This window comes from Capricornis sumatraensis, unplaced genomic scaffold (assembly GCF_032405125.1).
Source record: "Capricornis sumatraensis isolate serow.1 unplaced genomic scaffold, serow.2 scaffold1, whole genome shotgun sequence".
NCBI classification, from domain to species: domain Eukaryota; kingdom Metazoa; phylum Chordata; class Mammalia; order Artiodactyla; family Bovidae; genus Capricornis; species Capricornis sumatraensis.
In genome coordinates, this window is record NW_027184612.1 from 1,525,651 (window position 1) to 1,546,655 (window position 21,005).

A 21,005-nucleotide genomic window follows, 5' to 3' on the forward strand; every position below is an offset into this window, starting at 1 on the left:
CAACAGAATATCAAAATCCAGTGACTGTAGTTACTTAACTCACATTTCAGAATCCAAAGACTTGATCACTTTTTATGGGACAACAGGCAAGCCAATAAGAGGGCATTAATATTGCAGGATGGCATAGATATGTTGGTTTTGAACTGATAGTGGTTTATATCTGCTTCTAGGAAAGATATTTTAAGTACCAATAAGAGTACCAACCAGTGTCCCAGTGGAGGGAAGCCAAACTCTATACCTTGCTCACATGTGAGCACAATCAATCAGTCATCAAGTGCGTTAGCTCAGAACCATATCATAACCAGGTTCTTTCTACTTCTCACAAGGTTGATAATTCAATAATCACTTATTTTACTCGCTAACTATCTATGGTACTCTAATATCATTAAAAGAAAGGAATTTGCAAACCATAAAGTTATATCTCATGGAGTGTTTTATCCCCCTCACTTAGATACCCCAAATCAACATCAATACGATTACACTAGGTGAGAAACGCTGGGCTGGAAGAAGCACAAGCTGGAATCAAGATTGCCGGGAGAAATATCAATAACCTCAGATATGCAGATGACACCACCCTTATGGCAGAAAGTGAAGAGGAACTAAAAAGCCTCTTGATGAAAGTGAAAGAGGAAAGTAAAAAAGTTGGCTTAAAGCTCAACATTCAGAAAACAAAGATCATGGCATCTGGTCCCATCACTTCATGGGAAATAGATGGGGAAACAGTAGAAACAGTGTCAGACCTTATTTTTCTGGGCTCCAAAATCACTGCAGATGGTGATTGCAGCCATGAAATTAAAAGACGCTTACTCCTTGGAAGGAAAATTATGACCAACCTAGACAGCATATTGAAAAGCAGAGACATTACTTAGCCAACAAAGATCCATCTAGTCAAGGCTATGGTTTTTCCAGTGGTCACATATGTGAGAGTTGGACTGTGAAGAAAGCTGAGCGCTGAAGAATTGATGCTTTTGAACTGTGGTGTTGGAGACGACTCTTGAGAGTCCCTTGGACTGCAAGGAAATCGAACCAGTCTATCCTAAAGATCAGTCCTGGGTGTTCATTGGAGGGACTGGTGCTGAAGCTGAAACTCCAATACTTCGGCCACCTAATGTGAAGAACTGACTCATTGGAAAAGACCCTGATGCTGGGAGGGATTGGGGGCAGGAGGATAAGGGGATGACAGAGGATGAGATGGCTGGATGGCATCACTGACTCGATGGACATGAGTTTGGGTGAACCCTGGGAGTTGGTGATGGACAGGGAGGCCTGGTGTGCTGCTATTCATGGGGTCTCAGAGAGTCAGACACGGCTGAGCGACTGAACTGAACTGAACTGATAATAGTTTAAAAATAGCCTGTATAGCTTCACAGATCAAGCATATTACATATGCTGCAGTTACATATTCCTAAGATTTGCTACATATTACATTGCTACATATTACACATATTGCAATTACATATTCCTAAGATTTTTTTCCATAATCTTTAGCGATTTAAGACATCTGACTTGTGGCAACCATGTTCAATGACCAATGATGTATCAAATGTCTTTTAGACATATATGTTCACACACACAAAATAAAGAGGAGTAAAAAAAGTTTGAGTGAATTAGGATATCAGTTCAGTGGTTTTACTTTTCTTTCCTGTAGAAATCTAGCCTGATCGGTATATCAAGTGGGCAGAAAAGTTCTGATCTATGAGCTCATCTGAAAAATTGCTAGAGAAGACTCTTGAGATTCCCTTGGACTGCAAGGAGATCAAACCAGTCAATCCTAAAGGAAATCAACCCTGAATATTCATTGGAAGGACTGATGCTGAAGCTGAAGCTCCAATACTTGGCCCCCTGATGTGAAGAGCCAGTGCATTAGAAAAGACCCTGAAGCTGGGAAAGATTGAGGACAAGAGGAGAAGGGGAAGACAGAGGATGAGATGGTTGGATGGCATCTTCAACTCAATGGACATGAGTCTGAGCAAACTCTGGGAGATAGTGAAGGACAGGAAAGCCTGGCATGCTGCAGTCCATGGGGTCCCAAAGAGTTGGACACGACTTAGCAACTGAACAACAACAACAAATGAGCTTATCTGAGACCCATGTTGTGTCTTTCTTGCCATCCCACCCTACTTTAGGAGACGATTCTATACATTCACATCACAGTGTCACAGCATCTTCAGCATCACAATATCCACATTCTGGTCCATAAGCAGGGGATAAAGCAGAGGACAGACAGCTTCTGTTCAAAGGTATCCAGAAAGGTGCACACTGTACTACTGACTTCTCATTAGCTAGAGTTGAGTCACATAGCAAAGCTGCAAGAGAGGTTGGGAAATGTATTCTGTAGACAGATGGCTACATGTTCAGCTAAAATTTGGAGGATCCGATTAGTTACGGCAAATGGAGAGTCTGGATATTGGGGAAGTAATCAGCAGTCTCAGTGCAGAGAGCTAGAACAATCCTTACCCGTCAAACCAGATTTGGCCCAGACCTTTGTATGTGTATCTTCACCTTATTCCTATGGTAATGTGCCTGGTTTTGACCTATTTCTGGCTGCCTATTTTTCCCTTTGTATTCCTTTGTGTATTTCTGTTTGCCCATTGTCACTTCACTTGCCTTTGCTACCAGTTTACAGTCTTTTTTCCACTGTATTCTTGGGATATCAGTTTTGGTTTATGGTTGCCTGTCACTCCTACATTCTGTCTTTAAGTGGTCACCTTCCTGGCCACCAAATAATCTGGGATCTCAAATAGTCGAGTTCTTCTCTTTCACTCCCAGATAATCTCAATCAATAATGTATGACATACATCACTTTTATGCAGACAGCATCCACAAGCTTTATCCTTTGCCAAAATGCATTAAGAAAGAATGACGTCAGCAGGTTTTATGTTTTATTGACCTTTAGAGGAGATAAAACTTGTGCTAAAGAGTTAGTAGCTCTACTTAAACAGATTAGATTGATTTGAGACCAAATCTACGTTAGGTAGTCAATATGGAACCTCATTTACAATAGCACATCAATCGTAATGTAGGATTAGCAGTCATGTGGATGAACCTCTGAAGCTACCACCTTCCATGGACTACTTATTCTCGATATTTTTAAGATGTTTTGTTGGCGTCTTATATTTTTTTTTCTTTTTTAAAGGAATTTTGAGAAAATGAGGCCCAGACTCTAGGAACATAGTGAAGAAGAGGCATTTCCAAGTCAATAGCTTTCTTTGTAATAGTCAGCAAAAGAAATATATAAATTGAACTTATAATGGAGAAATCATGATATCCCATCAAATTAAGACATATGAAGTAACTGATCAGTGCTTAAAGGCATCTAAAGTAACTAATCATGAAGGCAGCCAATGACTTCAGTAATGTAAAAGATAAAAAATAGAACACTCAGAGATTACATAGCCCAGCAGCTTTTGTCTTACTGATTGAAAGACATAACCAAGTGGGGGGATTTTCACTTGAGAAAGCCAGAACTGGAACTAGGTATAAATCCTCGGGCAAAATACAGTGTCTTGGATTTCTGACTGAAGTTGCTTTACTTTGGAAAATGCTGAAGGAAATAAATTAAATACTCTGGTCATTTGGCTAACCAGTTCCACAAATTCCACACACGAGATGAGTTTGTACCAAGTCAGAGGAAACAAAAATACATGCATATTCATATACAAGAGTGGGCTTCTCTCGTCACTCATAATCTGCCTGCAGTGCAGGAGACCTGGGTTCAATCCCTGGCTCAGGAAGATCTCCTGTAGAAGGGGATAGCAACCCACTCGAGTATTCTTGCCTGGAGAATTCCATAGACAGAGGAGCCTGACGGGCTATAGTCCATTGGGGTTGCAAAGACTCAGACACGACTGAGTGACTAACACACAATACAAGAGTAGAAAGAGAATCTTTAACTTAAGACTTTCAGAAGTTCACAGATTGAAAGTCCTTTAGTAGTACAAAATTAAATGAACACCAAAATGGTTTCTAAAGATAGTGAAAACAATAGTTCCAAGTCAATCTATCGACATCAGGTTGTGGTGAAGGAAAGTGCAGTGTTTATTACAGGGCACCATGCAAGGAATTTGGGCCTGTTAAGCACTAGTTACTTGGACTCCTTGCTTGGTGTGCTGCAACAAATGCTGTACTTTTCTTCACCATAACCCAGTGTTGGTAGATTGACTTTACTGCACACAGGCAAGCAGACTCAAGTTTGGTGTGGTAACAGTATCACTAGCTTTTGCTCTAGCTTTGATCAAACTTACATATGAGCTTTTAGAAGGTGAATTGGATCTAATTCTTGGAAAATTTACTTTTCTGAATGAAAGAGGCCTGAAAGCCATAGGATTTCCTAAGTGAGTGGAGAAAAGTAGGGGAAAGAGGCCCCACATATCTCCACTCAGGCTCCTCCTCTCTGTCTCCAGATACACAGTGGGCAGAGCTCCCAGTTTCTGGCTTGTTTACCCAGGAGCAATTAGCAAGATTGATAGGCTACTTCAGCCAAGGGTCTGTGGCCAGCTTCTCCAGGATGGTGCTCAGTTCAGAGACAGCCTTGTCTTTGACTACAAGCCAATGCTGTTTTCTCCAAGTCATCCCTTCAACTAACTATTGACATATGTTTGACTGTAAATTAACTTTTAACATCAGTCACTTCCAGTAAGAGATGCTAAAGAAATATTTTCTAGCCAGGAAGCAAGTAATCAGGATAGATACCTTGTATGCAGAATGACAAATATAATTTTCCTCCTTTAAAAATGTTCTTTTACTATGGTTTACTTTTAAGGATTATCTGGGAGTAAATTCATTCTATTAGTTAACAGCTGTACATCAAGGACCTGCTGGATCCTAGGCATGATTCCAACCATTGAAGGAGCAGCAATGAATAAAAGAGAGGAAAACCCTGCCCTGATTGGTCTTACATTCCCGTCACTTGAGTTCTAATGGTTTGAATCACTCAAATAGTTTCTCTACTAGGTGCCAACATCAAACTAATTTGAGAAAATGAGCTAATTCTGCACTTTACATTACCCATGTGATTTTGTCAGTTGAAAAGACTGAATAAAGATCTTCATGTATCAAAACTTTCAGTTAGGTGGCCCGAGAGATTGAGGATATGCAGAGAGAGATGGCTCAGAACATCATCATTCAGTGGAGCTTTGCTACACACATATATAAGCTTGTCACGATAAAAATGGGGCAAAAGCCTGCAGCCCTAGAAAACATTAAAACATTTTTTTAGTAACATAAATTTTAAAAAATTGTAGAAGATAACATCGGTAAATGTAAATTTTTTTTTAGAAATACATTTCAATAATAGTTACCATATTCTAAAGGCCACCAAGGTGCTGTGGAGCTACTGGAGTCCTACAGTAATAGCCCGGGTATGTCTGGTGCCCCAGTGTCAGGTGATATTTTGCAGTTCACTTTAGCCCACACTCCATGAGGCTGACATCTGTGGCAGAAGACAAGATTTCTGTTCCCCACAATGTGCCCACAATTTTTGAATGCAGATTCAAAAGTCAATAACTGCCTGAGTCTCTAGAAAGCCTGCTGATGGAGTCAAAGCCAAAGTCATTGTACATCCTTTTCCCAGTGTGATAACATTTGTAGCTGCAGTGACTGTTTGAAGAAGAAATGCATGGGAGGGACTGAGCAGTCCCAGGAAAGCTTCTTCCATGTATTGAGTCTGTCCCTCTGGGGCCTTTTCAGGGACCATTCTAGATGTCACATTTGTTCCATCAGGTGTTTTCCATTGGATTGCTACATGCAAAGGGAGCTCGCCACTTGTCAGCTTAGATATCCAAACCACTGCAATGTGTAGGGGCAGGGAAGTATTGCTTTCTCCTGCCTACTGAGGCTTTTTGGTGGTAGGATCCAAGTCTCCAAGGGTAAATGAGATGGAAGTAAGAGTATTGTCTGCATTGATTGTCTTCCTTAAACCCCTAAGACATCATCCTCAACTCCCTACCTTAAAGGCTGTTGTGCTCCAGCTTCTGATCCCAAGGTATTTCCTGTCTCACCCTCCACTCCCAGGACTTCAAGCAGTTTTTACAGTGATGTCTCCTCAGAAATTGTCTCCAGCCCACCGGAATACCTCACAGCATATCATACAGAACTTGTCAAACCCTGAACTTGTTACCTCCTCTTCCCCACACCATGAATCCACCATGCTTACTGTTGTCCCATATTTCCAGCCTCAGGGAATGACAGAAGTCACTCCCCACTCATTTTTCCAACCTAGAAACTTGACTGGCAGCCTGTGTCCTTGCTTCTCCCTCGTTACCACTCTGACCCCATCACCACTTCCTGCTACTTCTCTTCCTACGAATTCTTAAGTCCGTATGTCCTCTGCATCCCTGTGTGTGTTAGATCCTCAACATGTTCCACAGAAATGGTGTGGCATCCTCCTGACTTCTGCTCCAACCCCAGTTTTCTCCTCAACTCATCCTCTTAACCACTCAAATATAAAGGTGAATCTGCACCATATAACCACTAACATCCTTCCATATACTCTCATCACCTGCAGGATAAAATCCACGTGACTTTCCAGCCCACTTTCCATTATTGCCTAGCATGCACTACACCCTAGTACATGAAATTGCTTTAATTTCAGACATAATACATTCTCTCAGATTCTCTCTGCCTGTAAAGTCCTTTCCCCATAATATTTTTCAACTTCAGGTAACACTGAAAACTCAGAGGCTTTCCAGACTCACAGACTTAGAGAATGAACTTATGGTTACCATCAGAGTGGGGATAGTTAAAGAGTTTGGGATGGACATGTACATACTGCTATATTAAAATGGATAACCAACAAGGTCCTACTGTATAGCACAGGGAACTTGGCTCAATGTTATCTGGCAGACTGGATGGGTGGGAAGTTTGGGGGAGAATGGATGCATGTATATGTATGGCTAGGTCACTCTGCTCTTCACCTGAAACTATCACTACACTGTTAATTAGCTATAATATAAAATTAAAACTTTAACAACAAAAAAATAGAAAAAAAAATAAAAATAAAAATCAGATTTTCACAGTTTTAAAAATCTGAGTTTTAAACTTCTCTAGAAAAATCATCTCTGGCGGCATGGAGTCTGCTTTTGCACACAGCAACATTTGGCCAGAGCTCCAAGCTGCTGGCCTTGTAGCTAGAACCTCAACTCTGTTTCTGACTACTACTCTCCAGCCCTGCTCACTTTCTTCATTGTTTTATGTGTCTGCTCACTGTTGGCATTTGAATTTGCAACCCCTGATCTACAGAAATGCAAAAGCTTACGAATTCATTTTCCAATGAATCATAAAGCTTCCAGCATATGGGACAGTTGCATTGCCATGACTTAAATAAACAGTGTTGCTGTAGTGAGCAAGACATTCTGCCCTCTAATTCTATTCCAGGCATTGAGAATAGAAAATTTGGTAAGATAAAGTTATACTGGCATGCCTATTACATTTTGTTTTATTATACTTTGCAGGTACTCAGTTTTTTTTATTTGTTTGTTTTTTTCGGTTTTTTTTTTTTTTTTTTTTTTTTACAAATTGTAAGTTTGTCGCAACCCAGCATTAAGCAAGACTGTCAGTGCCAGTTTTCCAACAGCATTGGGTTCATTTTGTGTCTCTGTGTCACATTTTGGTAATTTTCACAATACTTCAAACCCTCCACCAGCAAAATGACTGTGACTTGTTGAAGGTTCAGATGATGGTTAGCATTTTTTAGCAATAAAGTATTTTATTCATTGAGGTAGGCACATTGTTTTTTTTAGAACATAATGCTATTGCACACTTAATAGGCTACAGTATAACATAAATACAACTTGTATATGCATCGGGAAACCAAAAAATCCATGGGACTCACTGCATTTCAATGCTTATTTTATCGTGGTGGCCTCAAACCAAACCCAGAATATCTCTGAGATCTGCCTGTATCTATTTAGGTCTTGGAGGAGACGCTAAATTTGGGCAAGAAAGATTTTGTTTCAGAATGTGAGCATTAAAACTAAACATGTTGGTGAGCAAGAGCAGGCAGAATCAGGTTTGAATGGAATTAGGGTGCTACTAGAAGAAACGTTGTTGGGATTTAAATGGGAAGATCCATGTTGGAAGACTTCCTGATCGTTAAGACTTTAAGAGATCTAGGAGGAGCAATGAGGTGTCAGGGACTATAAATATGACCTGAGGAAAGAAATGCTTTCTTAAGAAATAGAAAGCTTCATGTGGCTACATGCAGGTGAGCCAAAAAGCAGGCCTGAAATGACAGCTTGCCATCTGTCCTCCGAGAGCCAGCTTTGCAGAACACCAGCCAAAACGAAAATGGTACTACTTGTGTGGGTTGCTCCATTTTGTAGCATTTGTAACAACAGAATTCTTCACCCAGAGTGAAGCCAGAGCATTCCACAGCTGAAGGGAGGGTTGGGAAACCCTCATTTCCTCTGATTCTATCTTCTCCATGGGTGGGCTCAAAGAACCTCCTTTCACTTTTCTCTGCAGTCTGGCTCCTTGTTACAGAGAATGCCAAAATAATATCTGAAAGAACTCAATTGAGACTTTACCTAGGCTATTGATTGATGATTATTAGCCCATTAAGTCTGCTGGGTCCAAAAAAGTGAGATAGTGCTTTCCGGTGAATTGCCAACAAAACACTTTTAAACCTACTCCTATCCCCCAAGTCACAAATTTAAAATGAAGAATTAATTAATATATTCAACATTTATCATTTTCAGCTTTACACAGTGGGGTTAAAAGTGTGGGCTTTGTTGATTCAAATCACTATTCATTAAGGGAACTCGAGGTTAAAGTTATTTAACCTCTCTGCGCCAGTCACCTTTTCCTTATCTGTAAAGTGGGGATAATAACAGTAACTTTTTCTTAAGAGTTGTGAGAACTTAAAAAAGCTAAAACAGGTAAAGTCTTTAAAAAGAGGCTAGGTGTGGATTAGCTATTATCAACACTGTATATATTAGACACTGTGCTAGGTACTGAATATCTTTCACAGAGCTTAGCCTAGCGGCTGGCAATGTGTAAAATGTTTCATAGTTACTTTGATTCGCCATTCCAGACAGCGCATTTGGATATAAAAAAGACCTTAGAACCCCTGATGGCAGCTTTTTCTCTCTGGCAAAGTGATCATATCCTTGCACAAAGATGACCTCTGGCAGAAGCACAGAATGTTGACAGCCCGGTCAGGTGAGAGATCAGTGATTGCCTTTCAGATTCAGAGGTGCCGGTTTGGCAAAGTTGCTATCCATAGGTGTTACAGTTTTAAAAGATAACAGAAGCTGCTCGAGCAGCTGTAGTAGACTGTACTACCCTTCACGAGATTCCTTGCTCTTCCATAGCAGACTTGGCCATGCGACTTGCTTTAGGCGATATAATCCACTTCTGCTCTTAAGCTTTAGAGCCTTTGTACTGTAAACTGTGCTCTTTTTCTTGCTTCTGAGATTATGGAAGCATGTCACATGAAGCCTCTTTCAGCCTGGGTCTCTGAAATATAATGAGCATCCTTTGTACATGGGTGCATCTTTTGTACATGAGGTGCATGAGCGAGAATAATTCTTTATCAATAAAGCTCCTGAACATGTGGAGCCCTTTGTTACTGAATCATCACCTATCCTATTTTAACTAATACATCATCCACAGTTACATCCAGTTGCTATGATGGCCAGAATGCCTTGCTGCATAGATCTTTAACCTCAGGACCTCATGCTCCTCTTTCTTTCACTTTATGTCTTTGGTGGCTCCATTGGTACTTCCAGAGTCGGACAATGAGCACTAGACCTGAACCCAAATTCTGAGACCAAGGTCCAGCCCGTCCACTGTCTAACTTTGTGATCTTCAGCAAATCAGTTCATCAATCTGAGCCTCAATTTTATTTGCTTAAATAGGAGGAGTAAAATATCTGCTAATTGTAACACAACTTTGTTCTCCAGAAGCACATTATAAGTGTTATGATAATATAGAAAATCATTTTTAGTTCTTAAGAAGTCATGGGTGAGACTTCTCTGACAGTCCAGTGGCTAGGACTTGCCACTTCCATGGCAGGTGACATAGGTTTGATCCCTGATCGGGAAGCAAAATTCCCTCATGCATATGATGCAGCTGGAAAAAAATAAAATAAAGGGCACACCAATTTTATACAATTTTTTTTAATTATAAGAAAAGAAATCATGGATAGGCCTGATCACCATCAACCCATGAAACTCTCAGTCAACACCAGTTGACTGATAATGGTGACCACAGAGGGCAGGGCATCTTAGAAGACTGGTTTATAAGTGAGAGGTCAAGGTCCTCATTTGTGTCCTTGCTCAAAACGCACTTCTCAGTCCAAAAGTGCCATTCAGAAAGGGGAGACTTGATGACAACTTTTCTTAGTTTTTCAAGACACATTTTCTTATGCCAAATAATATTGCAATTGTCTTTGAAATGCAGTATGTGAGGGAGAAAACCTTAGACTCAACCATCGATATACACAGAATTCAGATTTAAACAGAATGTGAACAAATGTGTACATACCCAGTTCAGTTCAGTCGCTCAGTCGTGTCCGACTCTTTGCGACCCCATGAATCGCAGCACACCAGGCCTCCCTGTCCATCACCATCTGCTGGAGTTCACTCAAACTCATGTCCATTGAGTCAGTGATGCCATCCAGCCATCTCATCCTCTGTCATCCCGTTTTTCTCCTGCCCCCAATCCCTCCCAGCATCAGAGTCTTTTCCAATGAGTCAACTCTTTGCACGAGGTGGCCAAAGTACTGGAGTTTCAGCTTTAGCATCATTCCTTCCAAAGAACGCCCAGGGCTGATCTCCTTTAGAATGGACTGGTTGGATCTCCTTGCAGTCCAAGGGACTCTCAAGAGTCTTCTCCAACACCACAGTTCAAAAGCATCAATTCTTCAGCGCTCAGCTTTCTTCACAGTCCAACTCTCACATCCATACATGACCACAGGAAAAATGATAGCCTTGACTAGATGGATCTTTGTTGGCAAAGTGATGTCTCTGCTTTTAAATATGCTATCTAGGTTAGTCATAATTTTCCTTCCAAGGAGTAAGCATCTTTTAATTTCATGGCTGCAATCACCATCTGCAGTGATTTTGGAGCCCCCAAAAATAAAGTCTGACACTGTTTCCACTGTTTCCCCATCTATTTCCCATGAAGTGATGGGACCAGATGCCATGATCTTCATTTTCTGAATGATGAGCTTTAAGCCAACTTATTCACTCTCCTCTTTCACTTATACCCAAGTTGTTCTCATAGATGCTTAAGTCACCACACACAGTGGTTTGTAATAGCCTGAGGGTTTCCCTCAGCCCTGAATAACTCAGAGCAAAGTAAGAGGAGGGGAAGTTAGAATGTTCTTGCCTATCATTCTTTCTCAAGAAGACTCCTTCTCAATCTTCCTTTTAAGTAATCTTACTTGACTGCACCATCTGATTTAGATTAATTCATTCATTCACTCCTTTATCAAGTTTTTGAGTGACTACAATGTACCAGTTCTAGACGCTATATACAGAATAGACAAGTCCCTGCCTGCATGGAACTTACATGTCTGAGGGGAGCTGACGTTCTGTGTTTCTATAGCTCCTGACACTTGTCTCCATCTGTCTCCATGTGCGATAGTCGTTGGTTTGGACTACAAGATCCTTGAAGATATGGGGAACACATATCTCATTAGACTTTGTGTCCTCAGGGTCCCCAGCCCTGGTGCCTGGAATACAGAAGGAATCCAAAAATGTTTCTTTCAAATGAGTAAATATCAGGAGCTTTCAAGTTCCCCAAAAATATGAAAAATAAGGGATTTAGTCACAGTGCACAATCAATAGTTATCTTTAACTGATTCATTTCATGAAAATTTATAACAAGATTAATGTTGCTTTTGGTGCCGCAGTGCATTTGTTGACAGACTTAGAGGAGATCAAAGTGAATAAATGCAGAAAGCTAGCTACATTCTTCTAGGTTATAAAAATTGTTATGAAGTACTTTGCAAACAGTGTCAGAAAGTACTTGAGTTCAGTTCAGTCACTCAGTCATGTCTGACTCTCTGTGACCCCATGAACCGCAGCGCTCCAGGCCTCCCTGTCCATCTCCAACTCCCGGAGTCCACCCAAACCCATGTCCATTGAATTGGTGGTGCCATCCAACCATCTCATCCTCTGTCATCCCCTTCTCCTCCTGCCCTCAATCTTTCCCAGCATCAGGGTCTTTTCCAGTGAGTCAGCTCTTCACATCAGGTGGCCAAAGAATTGGAGTTTCAGCTTCAGTCCTTCCAGTGAACACCTAGGACTGATCTCCTTCAGAATGGACTGGTTGGATCTCCTTGCAGTCCAAGGGACTCTCAGGAGTCTTCTCCAACACCACAGTTCAAAAGCATCAATTTTTCGGTGCTCAGCTTTCTTTATAGTCCAACTCTCACATCCATACATGACCACTGGAAAAACCATAGCCTTGACTAGACAGACCTTTGTTGGCAAAGTAATGTCTCTGCTTTTTAATATGCTATCTAGGTTGGTCATAATTTTCCTTCCAAGGAGTAAGCGTCTTTTAATTTCATGGCTGCGATTACCATCTGCAATGATTTTGGAACCCAGAAAATTAAAGTCTGACACTGTTTCCCCATCTATTTGCCATAAAATCATGGGACCAGATGCCATGATCTTAGTTTTCTGAATGTTGAGCTTTAAGCCAACTTTTTCACTCTGCTCTTTCACGTTCATCAAGAGGCTGTTTCGTTCTTCTTCACTTTCTGCCATAAGGGTGGGTCATCTGCATATCTGAGGTTATTGATATTTTTCCCAGCTATCTTGATTCCACCTTGTGCTTCCTCCAGCCCAGCGTTTCTCATGATGTACTCTGCATAGAAGTTAAATAAGCAGGGTGACAAAAAGTACTATAGACTAAGAAATAACGCCAACATGGTCAAAGCTAAGCATGGGAATGCAACTATGTGAGCAATCTGTCCTGTGTACAGCCGGTGGTGTATGAGAGTAATGCAGAGAGAAAAAGAAAACCAAAGTGCATATTTGAAAGCATTTTCTTCTCCTGAGAGAGAGTCACTTAGAGCTAAGCTTTGAGTACTGCAATAGTTATATAGCAAACACAGTGGGCTTAAGAAATGTTTTCCCCAATGTTTTCTCTATTAGTTCAGAGATTGAGAAACTGTAAAGACAAGAGGAAAAATGGGAGGAACTTCCCTGATGGTCCAGTGGCTAAGGCTTCCTGGTCCCAGTGCAGGGACTGGGGTTCAGTCCCTGGCCAGGGATCTAGATCCCACAGGCCCTAAGAGTTCTCATGCTGCAACTAAAGATCCTACAAATCACAACTAAGACCCAGCACAGCCAGATAAACAAATAAATACTTTTGTTTTAAAGAGTAAGAAAGGGAGAAAAGAATGGGCAAAGGATGTGGAGACAGAAATGAGCTTGATAGTCACATGCTGGGCTACTCTGACCCTCTCCATTTACTTCTGTGTATACTATGTACCTTACAATGTGTTTGATTACCAAAGGAAAAGAGATACACCTTGATTTAGTCATTTATCATGCAAATATTTATTAGTATCTGATCTTTTATCTTTGTTTCTTAGGTACCTATTTTGAATCAGATACTATCTTAGATTCTGGTCAGAAAAGGACCCTTGCCCTACTGCAACTAACATTGTGATAGGGAAAACAGATAATCAACAACTAACTATGTAAACAAGATGATCCTAGGCCATGATAAGGGCCCAAGAAGGTGTCTGGAGTGGGGTAGGTTAGTGCTAGTTTAGAAATGGCCACAGAGGAAGACATCCTAAAGAGCTGACTTTGAATCGAGGTCTGAACCATGAGAAGAAGCTCACCATGAAAAGCTTCAAGTAGCAAAACATTCTAGCCAGGGGAGAGAACAAGGGCCAAAGCCATGAGGCAGGAATAAGCTTGGCAAGTTCACAGAATGAAAAGCAGACCAGTATGACTAGAAGGTGGTGATGAAAGGGTAGAGAAGGTAGAGATCAGATCCTACCTGGCCTTGAGAGGTGTGGCAAGGATTTTAAGATTTTCTTTTGGACCTAATGAGAGTCGTTGGAGGGTGTTTGGCAGAAAATTGAATATGATCTGGAGCAAAGAACTAGTGAACTCCAAGTGTTACACACACCAAATAACACGAACTTCACTGCTTTAAGGCAGCCCCAGGCCTCTTCTCTCCATTAGCACTAAACCAAGGCCCATGCACCTACATTTTAGATGGTTGTTGACTGATTCTGACCCTGTAGAATTATGAGGCATACATATATTTGAAATTGGGTGCAATTTTGTTAATAACAAGATAATGCTCTTTTCTTTAAGCATTCATGTGATCAGTCTATGTTGACTGTATTTTTTCTCAAAGCAAAATTTTTGGCACATGAATTGACAAGTTTAAAGTATGTTTTTTTTCAATAGCTGAGTCATATTCCATTGTATATATGTACCATGTCTTCTTTAGCCATTCATCTGTTGAAGGATATCTAGGTTATTTTCAAGTGCTAGCTATTGTAAATAGGTGCTGCCATGAACATTGGGGTGCATATGTCTTTTTCAATTGTTATACACAGTGAAGTAAGTCAGAAAGAGCAAAACAAACATCATACATGAATGCGTTTATATGCAATCTAGAAAGATGGCGCTGGTGAGCCTACCTGCAGGGCAGCACAGGAGACACAGACATAGAGAACAGGCTTGTGGACACAGTGGGGAAAGGAGAGGGTGGGACCACTTGAGAGCAGAGCATTGAGACATACCTATTACCATATGCAACACAGATACCATTGAGAATCGGCTTTATGATGCAGGGAACTCAAATCCGGTACTCCCTGACAACCTAGAGGAGTTAGACGGAGTGGGAGGTGGAAGGGAGGTTCAAGACGGAGAGGACGTATGTCTATATATCTATACCTATTGCTGATTCATGTTGCTGTATGGCAGAAACCAGTACAATATTTATTGTAAAGTAATTATCCTCCGATTAAAAAAATGATGTAAGTTTTGGAGACACTGCATTGGAAAGAATCCCCAGTGTTCTCCCTACTTGCTACAAGGAAAAATAAAGCCTTCCTTCTCCCGCAAAAAATAAAAAAAATAAAATAAAATGTGCTTTTGAGGTCAAGAGGACAGAATATGTTAACTTGGAATCATTTGTGGAAAGCTTATTGTGCCTAGCCATATACATCTTGTTATGCGCAATAAAAAGACTGGATTCTTAGCTCTATGTGATTTGTGGAAGGCGTTTCTCAAGTGTTATTAAACCGAAATTTCAAGGAGTTCCCAAGCAGGAGTCAAGAAGCAGATGAGATAGCAGGGCTCATTACTGCGAGTTGCTCTTGGTGTTAGCACCACCCCTATGCTGGTGTGAGAGGAGGGGGGTGAGTGCCCAGCCCTTCCCACCCTCTTCTCACCTTCTCCTTTATCACTGCTCCATTTGCACCTCACTCCTTCTCTTCCACACCCTATTAGCACTACTATCCCATTTCCAGATGAATTGATAGAAAGGTGTTACCAAAATTTCAGCCTCTTTCTCAGTAGTAACCTAATATTTTGATACCACTGACAGTTTCTCTCTCCTGCCAATTCCTTCTCTCCTTCATCACCTCCTTCCTCTTCTTTTCACCTTGTCTCTCCCACTCCTTCTTTTCTAGTAGGGATTCATCCAGGACTTCAGAAAGTCCCAGATAAAAAAATATTTAAAATCCTTTCTGGTAGAAAAATAATTTCTGAAAAAGAAGATTGATCATTAATATTTTTAAATCAAGGGATATATACTTATAAAAGCTTATTATTTAAGAAAAAGAAATGCATAATATCTTTTCTAGATTGAAAAAGAGATGATGAGGGAGATATACACATACTCCCTGCCCTCCAGAACAAATATCCAACAGGGCAATGGGACCCCACAAAGGACCACAGGGCAAGAGAGGCCGTAACAAGGTCTTTTACCTTGGTTCAGTGCTAATGGAGAGAAGGGGCCTGGCACCGCCTTAAAGCAGTGGTTGGTTTAGTCACTAAGTCGTGTCCGACTCTTGCGATCCCATGAACTGTAACCTGCCAGGCTCCTCTGCCCATGGGATTCTCCAGGTAAGAATACTCGAGTGGGTGGAGAGGTGTGGTTTTCCACTGTAGGACAGAGAATAAATGGGAGGTTTATTCCAGTGGAGGCCTGATAGGGAAGGGATTTGATGAAAGACCAAATAACACTACCTCCACTGCTTAATGGAGAAAAATGACAACCCACTCCAGTATTCTTGCCTGGAGAATCCCATGGGCAGAGGAGCCTAGCAGGTTATAGTTCATGGGATCGCAAGAGTCGGACACGACTTAGTGACTAATCCAACCACTGCTTTAAGGTGGTGCCAGGCCCTTTCTCTCCATTAGCACTGAACCAAGGCCCATGCATCCACATTTTAGATGGTCAGTGGCTGATTCTGACTCTGTAGAGTTATGAGGCATATATTTGGTACTGGGTACAATTTTGTTAGCAACAGGATAATACAATGATTTGTGAGTGAGCACTCTTAAGCCAGGCTGTCTGGAGTGGACTGGCTGTCTGGAGTGGAGTGCTGCCACCATCCTTTACTGTCTAGGTACATTTAACCAAGTAACTTAGCCTTTCTGTTCCATTTCCTTGACTGTAAAGTGGAGTAATAATATTGCTCATATTGTGTGCTAAGTCACTTCAGTTGTGTCTGACTCTTTGCAACCGTATGGGTTGCGCCCTGCCAGACTCCTCTGTCCATTGGATGCTCCTGGCGAGAATACTGGAGTGGGCTGCCATGCCCTCCTCCAGGGGATCTTCCCGACCCAGGAATCGAACCTGCATCTCTTATGTCTCCTGCATTGGCAGGCGGGTTTTTTACCATCAGTACCACCTGGGAAGCCCATTGTTCATATAAATTCCATGAAAGGACTTATTGCAATATTTGATACACCATTAGTCCTTGATGGATCTTGTATATATGAGAACTAAATGGATATAATGCACTTAGAATAGTTGAAGAAAACTGAATAAACACTGAATGATGCTAGTGAGTGTTAGTTCTAGTGGCCTACTGTTAGGGCTTTGAGTGAGAGCCATCTTTGGTCCTGAGGGAGTGGTGCTTTTTCATCTTTACTTGTGCACAGACGCCCCCTCGTGGAGACAGAGCCAAATATTTGTGGCCAGTTCCTCTCTCCAGTTCTAGGAGGACATGAAAACAGTAAGACTCAGCAGCTGACATCACCAGCCACACTGCCGCCCGTGGCCAGGCCACCGCTGAGATCAGGCCTACCTACCCCAGGGGAGAGCAATCCATTTAGGAACCAAGCATTGTGTGGAAATCAGGCTCAATCATATACATGAGAGAGTACTTAAAACAGTATGATCAGTTTTTGAGATGAAAGAAAGTGAAAGTGTTAGTAGCTCAGTCATGTCTGACTCTGCGACCGCATGGACCATAGCCCACCAGGCCCCTCTATCCATGAAATTTTCCAGGCACGAATACTGGTGTGGATAGCCATTCCCTTCTCTAGGGGATCTTCCTGACCCAGGGATTATTTTTTGAGATAATCAAACTCAGTTTTACTTAATACCCTTCATGGTTGCTTTTAGCCATGAAAGTTTCCCAGTGGAAGCATTAAAGTTTATTATATGATCATCCCTTACCTTTTTTTTAAAGATTTAAATTACTCAAAGGTATGTATTCCTTCAAATGAAAAAAATCTTTGCTGAGTGACTACTATATGCCAGGCACAGGTGAGACCTTGGGGCACCAGAGAAAATAAAATACAGCCCCTGGCTCAAGAGACTCATCATCAGACAGTATAGCAGAGAATGCTGAGTAGTGAGTAAGGACTAAGCTGGAAAATATATTGTAGCTCAGTTGGTAAAGAATCTGCCTGCAATGCAGGAGACCCAGGTTTGATTTCTGGGTTGAGAAGATCCCCTGGAGAAGGAAATGGAAACTCCAGTATTCTTGCCTCGAGAATCCCATGGACAGAGGAGCCTGGCAGGCTACTGTCCATGGGATCATAAGAGTCAGACACGACTTGGTAACTAAACCACCAGCAGGGACGCTATGAGGATGCAGGGGAAGGACATGGAACTGAGGAGCTGCTTGCCAAGGGCAGTGCTGTCTGGTACTGGAAGCTCCAGGGATGCTAAGGGTTACGGAGGACACTTGTGGACGGAGGTGGCGTTAGCTTCTCGCCGGTAGAGGAGTTGCCTGCACTGCTGTGTTGCCCCCACTGCTTGCTCTCCACAGAGCCCTGCTCCACATCCGCATGGCCGCCTAGACAGTGGAACTGGGGCCCACAGGCTGAATACTACATCCAGCTGCCGACAGGACAGCAGGGGCAGCCCCTTTCTGGCTAGCCGTGCCCTCACTAGCCCTCTCTCAGGGGCTGCTGGCCTCTGAGGCCTCTGAGTGGTGTTTTCTGTGCTGGGCAAGGCCCTGACCCTGGACAGGCAGCCGCCACCTCCCTTAGGTGGGGTCAGGCCTCTCTGGTCCTCTCCTGGAGATCCTGGCCTTCACCGTTGCCAGTGGGAACCAGAGGGAGGGAGATGAAGCTTCAAGCCAAACAGAGCTAGGAGGGAAGTATGGTAAGAGTAAGTGGTAAAAAAAAAAAAAAAATACTACTAACGTAAAATAAATATGGGATGCTGTGGGAGGGGAGGAGCTGATTACTCTGCCACTGGGTCAGAACTAGGTCAGGGCAGTTTTCCTGCAAATCCCTTTTTCTATTTTCTTTAAGATACTGTGGTCCTTGAGCTGTGCTATGCTCAGTTGCTAAGCCATGTCCCAACTTTCTGCGACCCCCAAAGACCTCTTTGAGCCCGACAGGCTCCTCTGTCCTTGGAATTATCCAGAGAAGAATACTGAATTGAGCTGCCACTTCCTCCTCCAGGGGATCTTCCTGACCCGGATCGAACCCTCATCTCCTGCATCTACTGCACCTAAGGCAGATTCTTTACCACTAGTGCCACCTGCCCACTCCAGTATTCTTGCTTACAGAATCCTGTGAACAGAGGAGCCTGGTGGTCTGCTGTCCATAGGGCCGCACAGAGTTGGACACGACTGAGGCGACTTAGCAGCAGCAGCGCCACCTGGGAAACTTGTGGTCTTATGAGGCTGCAGGCTCTAACTTGAGTGACAAGTGACAGCAAGGTCCAGGTTTCCAGAGAGTGGTTTGCATCCCTGATCTGCCCTGTCTGTGGGTCAGTTTTAGAATGTGTTTCACTACCTCACCATCCTTTTCTTTCACTGTTAAAGGTGCAGAAGTGTCATATGCAATCACAGCATCACCTCTGCTGTTCCATTCTTTTTCTAGCTAAACAAATCATTTTAAATGCTGGGTAATTCTATAGCATCAGCCATGTTATTTCAAAAACAAAACAACACCAACTCTGTGTGTGTGTGTGTGTGTGTGTGTGTGTGTGTTGTTTTGTCAACAAACAAAGGGTATAGGCAAACGGAGGGAAAATTGGGGTAAAAAGGAAGTGGGCTCAAAATGTTTTTGCTTTATTATTTTTTTGAATTGGGCTTTAGGGGAAATCCTTTAAACCCAAGGATTAAAACACACACACACACCCACAAAATTGGTCTAAAGAGGGATCAAGCCCCATGACCTTAATTTTATTGGCATTATGCTCTAATCAGCCAATGAATTAAGAGATGAAAGGACATTTCAGTCAATTACAGTCACATGAAGTCAGTGCCTTTTTCTTGGTGGCAGTTTTCTAAAGGCCAAAAGAGCATTTTTTAAATGCTTTTTTTTTCAGAGACTATTTATTGACAATCCTGCCTCAGTACTGATGGAGGAAGTCATTAAATTTCCTTCCTCTGTGTTCATTCAGATGGGTTCTGAAAGGAGGGAGGAGCTATTTATATAAATGTGAACTGGAAGAAAAGAGGCACCACACTTGGCTTCTAGTTGCATGCAGAATCCTGGCATCTCTTGCTTCATCCTCAGTGACATCCCCACCATGTGTCTGATACCTGAGACATGAAATTATGAATTGGCTCAGCCTTTACAGTGCATGACACATGTTTTTCATGAGCATTAAAATTCATTTTTTTTCAACTGAGAGAAAATTAAACCTAGGTTCTGGCACTAATCCCCACTTGTCTTTCTCCTGGCAGCATGAATTGTTTGTTTCTGTGATGTAGAAAAGCATAACTCTTGTTTGTTTGTTTTGCCAACTCCATGCATTTTCTAGGGAAACATTTGCTGTCTTTACCGCTCACTTGTATGGATACCAATGGATAATTCAAGTCTGTTCAAGTTTTATGCCACTTCCTGGGCTCCAGGGTTAAATTGTCACCTTGTCAAAAGCAGCCTTACCTTTGTATTTCCTGCAGTGCTCAGCACCATGCCTTGTATACAGTGATGCTCAATGAATGCCTATTAAATAAGTGAGAGCTTCCTGGAATGTAAATATTGATTTTTCTATTAATTTCTGATACATTAACCACAGAAATCAGCTATGTCAATAAACATTTTACTCAATATTTTACAGATTTTCTCTTACTATTCTCCCCTCATCAAGTAAGCTCCAGCCTCACTAGTCTTCATGATCATTCTTAAGTATACCAAATTTATTCTTGAGTCAGGATTAAGGCATTGAAAGAAGCAGTGATCTCTTTCAACATATTTTTCATGTATATGAGCAATGTGGACAAATATTGAAATGTCTCTTGAAAGATAAAAATCTCCTTCTTTGAGGGAAATAGTCTAGTATGGATAATGCCTGGTATCTTGCTTAATCTTTATGAACTGACATTTTTTTTTTGGACTGTTAGAGAAAAAATTCTTCTGACACTTGTTAGAGCAGTTAAGGAAGACTTTATCTGGGACTACTGATACATGGCAAGACTATTGCCAACCAGGCTCAACTCCACAGACAACCAAGACGACTGAGGATTTATGGCCACCGAGCACAGTGAGGAGTCAGTGGATAGAATCTTACTACTGGGGGACATTGAAGATAGAGGGACTCTTGCTAAACCTATTTAGCAGGATTCTTGCTGGAGACGATGTGGGGGTGAAAAA